The sequence below is a fragment of the Chrysochloris asiatica genome, unplaced genomic scaffold (assembly GCF_000296735.1).
Source record: "Chrysochloris asiatica unplaced genomic scaffold, ChrAsi1.0 scaffold00020, whole genome shotgun sequence".
NCBI lineage: Eukaryota > Metazoa > Chordata > Mammalia > Afrosoricida > Chrysochloridae > Chrysochloris > Chrysochloris asiatica.
In genome coordinates, this window is record NW_006408538.1 from 6,338,810 (window position 1) to 6,347,612 (window position 8,803).

The window sequence follows — 8,803 nt, forward strand, 5'->3', positions numbered from 1 at the left end:
ATGCAATGGTAATTAACAAGAGCAGCAGCAGCAGATTTAAAAATAAGTAATAATACCAAGTGCTGGAAAAATGAAGGAATATGAATAATCTCATGTTTGCAGTAGTTTAAATGGGCAAAGACATTTTTAGGACAATTGGGCAATATGCATCAAAACCCAAATGTTTTCTCTTTGACATAAACATTCCACATAGTGGGAATTGTCATAAGGACCAATTATTTAAGTAAACATAAATTTACTAGCATAGTCACAGTGGTGTAAAACCTTTTGTAATAGGGGATTTATTAAATTGCTGTTGTTCTTAGGTGCTGTCTAATCAGTTCCAATTCATAGTGACCTTATGTACAATAGAACAAAGCATTACTCAGCGCTGCATCATCCGCACAATCATTGTTAAGCTTGAACCAGTTGTTGTTGCTACTTTACCAGTCCATTTCATTACGGGGGGTGGGGGAGGGTCCTCCTGTTTTTATCTGACCTCCACTTTACCAAGCATACACCCTTCTTCAGGGACTGGTCCCTCCTGATGCTATGTCTGAAGTATGAAAGACAGAGTTTCACCATTTTGGCTTTTAAGGAGCATTCTGATTGTACTTCTTCCAACACAGATGTTCTGCTGACAGATTATGGAACTTAAAATGTTCTTCTCCAAAAATAAGAATTCTATGATTTTCCTTATTCATTGTCCAACTTTCACATGAGTCTATTGGAAATACCATGATTTGGGTCAGGTGCACCTTAGTCCTCAAACTGACATCTTTGCTCTTGAAAATTTTAAAGAGATCTGCCTCGTGTAATACCACAGATCTGCCTGATGTCATATATCCTTAGATTTCTTTGAGTGTATATATTAAATATGCGCTGCTAAATTGAAACTAAAAAATTCCATGTATTATGAAAAAAGATGATGTATTGACATGGCGCAGTGGTTACAAATCAGGCTGTGAACCACAAGGTCAGCAGTTTGAAAGTACCAGCTGTTTCACAGGAGAAAGGTGAGGCTTTCTGCTCCTGTAAATATTTACAGCCTCGGAAAGGGTAGCTATGAGTTGGAACTGACACCACAGCACATAACAACAACAACAACAACATTGACATGGAAATAAATTCATAAAGTGCTTTTAAGTGAAAATAGTTTTTAGTATAAATATATATCACATTTGTGCAATACATATGGTTTGCATCTATGTATGTATAGATAAAGCGCAGAAAGATAAACCAAAGGTCACCAGTTATTATCCTGGGAAGATAGGATTTTCCCTCTATTCTTTTCTTCCAGAAATTTCTACATAATCTTAAGACACATTAAATTCTTCAAGTTTGGTAGAATTTATCATTTTCCAAATTATTCTACCACCATTAACATAAAATCAGTACCCTCTGAGTAATGCCATCACTCCCTTGAGTGCAAAGAAGGATTTTATGGAAAAAATACTAAACAATCCTGAAAGCAAAAAAAAAAAAAAAGGAAAGACTACACAGAGTGACTGTATGAAAAAGGATCAGTTGACATTTATTCATTTTGGGAGGTAGCATGTAATCAAGAACTGATGGTATTAAAGGAAGAAGTCTAAGCATCACCAGAGGCATTCATTAAAAAATAAGGAATGGACAGAGTACCAATTGAGATGTTCCAAGAAATGGATGCAATGCTAGAAGTGCTCAATTATTTATGGCAAGAGACTAGGAAGACAGCTATCTGTCTAACTGATTGGAAGAGATTCAAGCATCCATTAAAAAACAAATGTCCCTATAGAATGTGGAAATTGTCAAACAATATTATTAACATCACACATAAGTAAAATTTTTCTGAAGTGAATTAAAAAAAAAAAAAATGGTTGTAGCAGTATATCCACAAGGAACTGCCAGAAATTCAAGCCTAATTCAGAAGAAGATGTAGGATGAGGGATATCATTGCCGATGTCAGACGGCTCTTGATTGAAAGTGGAGATTTCCAGAAAGATGCTTACATATGTTTCTTGATTGTGCAAAGGCATCCAACTGTGTGGATAGTAACACATGATGTATAACACTGCAAAAAATGGGAATCTGAGAATACTTCATTGTGCTCATGAGGAACCTGTACATAGACTAAGAGGTAGTTGTTAGAACAGAACAAGGTGATTTTGCATGGTTTAAAATCAGGAAAAGAATGTTCCAGGGAAAGAATGTTGTATTATTTTATCATACTTATTCAATCTACATGCTGAGCAAGTAATCTGAGAATCTGGATTATATGAAGAACTTGGCATCAGAATTATAGGAAGTTTCATTAACAAACTGCTATATGCTGATGGAGGTACTCTGGTGGTGAGTAGTGGGTACCTGTTGGACTGCTAACTGCAAGTTTATCAGTTCAAATCTACCAGCTGCTCCTTGAGAGAAAGATGAAACTTTCTGCTTCCATGAAGATTTACAGACTTGGAGACCTTATACCGGGTTGTAATGAGTCGGAAGAAAAGGATAGCATGCCAGCACTACTACCAATATGCAGAAGACACAACTTTGCAAGTTGAAAGTCAAGAGGACTTGAGGCACTTACTGATGAAGATAAAATAATACAGTCTTACACCCCAACATAAAGAAAACAAAAATCTTCACTTCTAAAGCTATAAACAACTTCATGATAAATGGAGAAAAGATAGAAGTTGTCAAGAGTTTCATTTCACTGAGCTATGTAGTCCATAATATTTTCCATGGATGTCCATGGAAACAGCAGTCAATAAATCAAAGGACGTATTGCATTGGGCAGATCTGCCACAAAAGATCTCGTTATAGTATTACAAATCAAAGATGTCACTTTGACATGCTCCTAACCCAAGGCATGGAGCATTCAAATGCCTCATATGCATGTGAAGGTTGAACAATGAATAAGGAAAATTGAAGAACAGTTAGTACGTTTGAATTACAGTGTTAGTGAAAAACATTGAGTATATCATGGCCTGCCAGCGGAATGAACAAACCTGTCATGGGAGAAGTACAGCTAGAATGCTCTTTAGGATGGAGGATGGCAAGACTTGGTCTCATGTACTCTGGACATGTTATCAGGAGGGATCAGCCTTTGGTGCAGAACATCATACTTGGAAAGGTAGAGGGTCAGCAAAACAGAGGAAGACCTGCAGCAAGACGGATGGACAGTGGTTGGGCTCAAACCTAACAACAAATGTGAGGACGGCGCAGGACAGGGCAGTGTTTGTTCAGTTCTGTTCATAGGGTCATTATGAATCGGAACGGACTTGATGGTACCTGACAACAACAACATATTATTTCATACAAGTAAGGTTATGCAGTGTTTATCTTTCTGTGACTGACTGATACACTTTTCATAATGATTTCAGGGTGCATCCATGTTGTACCTTGCATCACCCTCTTATTTTTGAATTTGTCTGTGTGAGCAGATATCAGTCATGGCGAACTATGAAAAGGACATAATAGTATCTTGCTGCATAGCTTAAGTTATATAAGAAAGATGTGACATTTGTATTTAGAAAAACAAACAAACTACAAGTCACCACTGAACTGTTCTCCAATCTTTTTTCTTTTCTTTTTATGAGAGAGCAATTCCTTGTTATGCAGCAAAAATGCCATTTTTCAAAGAACAGAAAGCATTCTTGGTAATTCTGTACTACTTTTCCTGAATAACAGTTTAAATTTGACACCCAACCCAAATGGCTGTTGTTTCAGGCTCATAGTGATCCAAATAGGATGGAGTAGATCTGCCTCATAGGGTTTTGTGGGCTGTAGTCTTTACAGAACCAGGTTGGCACATCTTTCGCCCTTGGAGAGGCTGCTGGGTTCATACTGTTGGGCTTTGGTTAGTGGCTGAGCACTTAATCACTGTGCTACCAGGGTTCCTTTCATTTTGATAAGTATACATTTTATAGCCACTCTGGTAACAATTTTGATGAATATGAGTAGCAGATTGTCAATTTTAGTTTTCAAAAGCCTCTTAGATATTCCTTTTGGCTTTATGAAAAGGCGTTATAACAGTGACTACAGTAAAATGAATAATTACGAGTTTCAAATGGCCAATTCATATTAGAATAAGTCTGTTGGGTTTTTGTTTTGCTGATATATTTCATATGAATTGCTTTTTTATCATTTGACAAAAATACTAATGATGTTAGTATCTCTGTGGTACAGTCTTACTTACTTTATTTAATGATCATGGAAAATCAATTTGATTATGCCCCTTAGAAGAATTTAGAAGAGTTCTGAAATGGGTATTTGTTCTGGATATGTTAATAGAAAACATTTGAATTCTAACTCTCACTTGCTCTTATGCACAGGCGTCTTTTAAAAGGATGTGGTTTTTTTCTGTTATTCAAATACTGAAGAAAGAACTTGAGTTTTCCCTTACTTGAAAGGATTCAGTTATTCTGTGATTGGAGTACATGAGATAGTTTGACTGCTTTGATATGAAAAGATTTTGCTTTTCTTTCAGATAACTAAAGTTCCGTTTTAGGTTGGAACCACCTCAACCTAAAAACATGTCATTTAACTTAAAACTACTGTTCAGTTGAGTAATGGTGACCCACCATTAGTTTATGCTGATTTTTTTCTCCCCAAAGTGAAAAATGAAGGCAATTGAATGTAACCTGAAAATGAGCACTTTAATAACTCACAGCCATTTTGGATTGATCATTCCCTACTGCCCACGCTATCAGCTTCTGTAGATACCACAAGGAAAGAATAATCTCTCTATCCTTGAACCAAGGCACCAATGTAAAGACTAAAGAAAAACTAGAAGGTACAAAAAGGCATTGTATTTATTTATATTTAATACCATATCAATGTCCAAAATTGATGTGAGGCAGCTTAGAGTAAAAATACAGGTGCAAGGTTTATATAGAATAGTAAAAAAAAATAACAGAGAGCAAAACCAGAAACCATAAGAAAGGGAAGAACCAAGTCTGTGATGATTCCCACAACTAAACATATTTGATCAAGTTTTTCTATCAGTTAGAAGGAAAAAAGAAACAAGGCAAGTCATGGTGTATTGATTATTAAAGAAAAGGATTTCACATTTCAGAAAAGAACATTTTCTTACAGGTGAGAAACTTAGAGTACATGGATCCATGCTTAAACGCTGTTGAGTGAGCTCAGTGGCCGAGTTCACACGCCACCTTTTTCATGAAGTAGTCTCTGCTTTTCGAAACTACCAGCGGTTCCTCGGGAGAAAGATGAGGCTTTCTGCTCCCGTAAAGATTTACAGCCTCGGAAACCCTGTTCAGGGTCGCTATGGATCGGAACCGACTCGACGGAACTTAACAACAACAACAAGTCTCTGCTTTTATCTCCCTCTCCTTTCAAATTACTCTAGCATCTAACCTTTTCTACTTGTCTTGTCTTTAGCATTTTCTCTGTGATGTTCTTAAAGCATTTATAAAACTTTGCATTTACTATTATTATTGTTGTTGTTGAGCACCATGGAGTTGGCTCCGACTCACAGCAATCCAGTATATGGTTCCCAAGGAGTGGCTGGTGAGCTTGAACCGCTGAGCTGTGGCTCAAAGAGACTTTGCAATCCAGTGCATTAACCCACAGTGCCACACCAGGAGTCCTTTTTATAATGTTATTATTGATGATGATATTTTTTCATCCTGGCTAGATCATCTTTTCCCCTGCAATGTCTTTGTTCATAAAAACAACTAATATGTGTTGAATATACTCACTTTCCTCTAGATTCTTTATGCCTTTTACAAGGAGCCCAAAAGAAAGCCAACATACCCAGGAACAGATAGGAAGAAAATTAAGTGAAGAAGATTGCTTCCTTGCTTTGAGATTGATATGGACAAGGGAGCTTGAAAAAGTTAATGGAAAGATGGGATGAAAAGATAACAGATTTTTTCCATGAACTTTTTGAAGCCGTCTTGTGTTTTTATTTGATTTCATAAGCTATATTGCGTTGCTGAATTATTATTCATTAGTGGTGCCAGTTTAACTGAGTGTGGGAGAAGTGAGGACAAGTAAACAGAGCCTTTAAGAGCCAGATAACAATCTCCTTCTCTCTGGGGCAGAAGTCCCCTTAGGAGGAGGTCTGCCATTTCTTCAGAGGGGAAATCAATCTTCTTTTTGTTCCTCCTTCAAGAGGAAGCAAGGAAGACCTAAAGTACGGGTTATTACCTGACAATCCAGGGATTTGCCTGTTTTGTTTAACTAGAGAAGCCTCTTTTTAGAACACTTGTGAGTTTCATAGAAAGATAAAGTCATACATCTGACTTTTCAGTGAGATAGATGTTATACGCAGACAATCCTGGTTTTATTCAAACAACTTCATCCAAATGGAAATGGCAAGAGATGCTGTGTGTTAATGTCGAAGGGCTTAGAAATATGTTGTAATAAATATTTTCTGTTTCTCCTGGTGTACATTGCTGTGATTATTATGACAGGAAAATGATATAACCTGAGGCTGATAATTCTTTGTGTTGGCTGATAAATGAGATTGTGCTCCTGGACTGACACACTGGTCACTAGGCCTCCAGTTTAAGGTGGTGGCAAGAGTGGGGAGAGAGAATCATCTCAAAGTTTTTATAGGCCATTGAGCTAGGGCAATTGGGCAAAACATTAAATCTAAGTGCACATAATGACCTGGAGAAGGACAGGGAGGAATTTTTATATCTGAGTGAGCAAAAATATAGACAAGGTGCTGCTTCAGTGTTGGTTTTTGATGTGGATCTTAAGGAAGGGATTGTTGGGAAGGTTGAAGCAGTTGATGACTTTGGTTTGTGATTTGTCGTCATGCTGGTTTCTGGGAAGCTATAGACGTTCTGACAACTTCTATGGCTTCCCAGCAACAGTTTTGCATCCCTTGGAATCCTAGTGTGGTGCTGTAGGATGAGCACTGGACTGTTAACTACAAGGCCAGCAGTTCAAATGCACTAGCCCCTCTTCAGAAATTCTAATCAGGGTCATTATGAGTTGGATCTGACTTTCTGGTACTTAAAAACAACAACATGTGTCCCTTAATGTCAGTTCAGACAGTATCTGACCACACATATGTCCTTGGTTCAGTAAGTTTTTTTCTTTTTTTTAAGGGAAAGCAGTTCTCTCCTTTGTTTTCTATTTCCCACTACTGGTTTTTACAAGAACACCATGAAGACTAAGTCTGACTTCTTCCGGCTTTACAGATGGGAAGGAGAATCAAATCCAAATCAGCCCAAGGCCAATTCCTAGGAAGCAGACATATCTCCACCCTCCAACCTTTTTCACGCTATCCCATGGCAATCTCTGCTTGTCTGCTGGCTTTGATAATTCCTTGCATGGCCACACAGAATTCACAGACTATACTCACAGTTAGAGAGTTATAGAGTGAACAGGGCATAATTTAGGATCACAATCAACTCAGGATACATTAGTTCTCCTTTGCCCTGCTCAGGCAGGTGTTACACAACTCTTTTAGTGTTGTGGATAAGAGCTCAAAGAGCACATTCTGCAAGCTAGCCTCCAGCCTGGATGAACTCAGCTTTACTTGGTCCATGCATCAGGAAGCCTGCAGCTCTATCTCTCAATGCCGCTGCTTCTACTGCCTTTTCTAGGGGCACCACTTCTCTGCTCAGGAATCTTGCTTGAGGTTGATAGGATGTGCTCAGCTCAGGGTTCTTCTTCCCTAATGGTCCTGGGATTCCCTGTCTCCATGTCTGAAATGACTCCTTCAAGCCTAGTGGAATGGCAAAAGCAATCAATCCCCAAGTTAGAAGTCCATACACCCTATTTGCATGGTCCCACTCAATTATTTGCTGGAATTTATGAGGACTATATGGAGCTCTGGTAACGTAGTGGTTACGAATCAGGCTGCTAACCTCAGGGTCAGCAGTTCGAAACTACCAGCTGTTCCATGGGAGAAAGATGACGCTTTCTGCTCCTGTAAAGATTTATAGCCTCGGAAACCGTGTACAGGGTCACTATGGGTTGGAACCGACTCCACGACACATAACAACAACAACAACAACAACAACAACATGAGGACTATGGCTAGAAGAGTCGTGCCAAGTAAATCTATTTTTACTGCAGGTTTTGGAGTCTTGGTGTGGTGCTATAGGATATCAGCACTGAGTTGTGAACCACAAGGTCAGCAGGTCAAACCCACGACCTGTTCCTTAGAAACCCTATACAGGGATGCTGTGTGCTGGAATCAACTCCAAAGCACTTAACAACAGCACCAACACAATTTTAAAGACCCCTGAACCCAGACCCTTGCAGCACTGGACCACTGGTGGGAAACAGGCAGGTGAAGTCGAGGACATAGCTCTGGGTTTTGTCTGGCTGTGCTGGTATTGGTTGTGCTGGGCTGAACAGCAGGCAGGGCAGGGCACATTCCATTCCCCCTCACATCTAATATCAGCAATGAAATCTGTTGTTTGCCTTTGTTTTTAGAAGGGCTGAGATTGCTTGTATGTAGTCTTTCAGTTATGTAACAAATTGGTTATTGAGGGGCTGGGCAAATTTTGGACAACGGGTTTTTGTAAAGTGGAATAAGAGATACCATCGCTGATGTCAGATAGATCTTGCCTTAAAGCAGAGAATACCAGAAAGACGTTTACTTGTGTTTTCCTGACTATGAAAAGTTATCCAACTCTATAGTTTATAACAAATTATGATAACACTGAGAAAAGTGGGAATTCCATAACACTTAATGGTGCTCATGTGGAACCTGTTCACACAAAGACAATAATTCAAATAGAAGAGTGTGATACTGCTTGTAAAGGTGTGTGTCAGGGTTTTATCCCTTCACAAGATTCAACCTGTACTTTGAGCAAACAATCTGAGAAGCTGGGTTATATGAAGAAGAACACAGCATCTG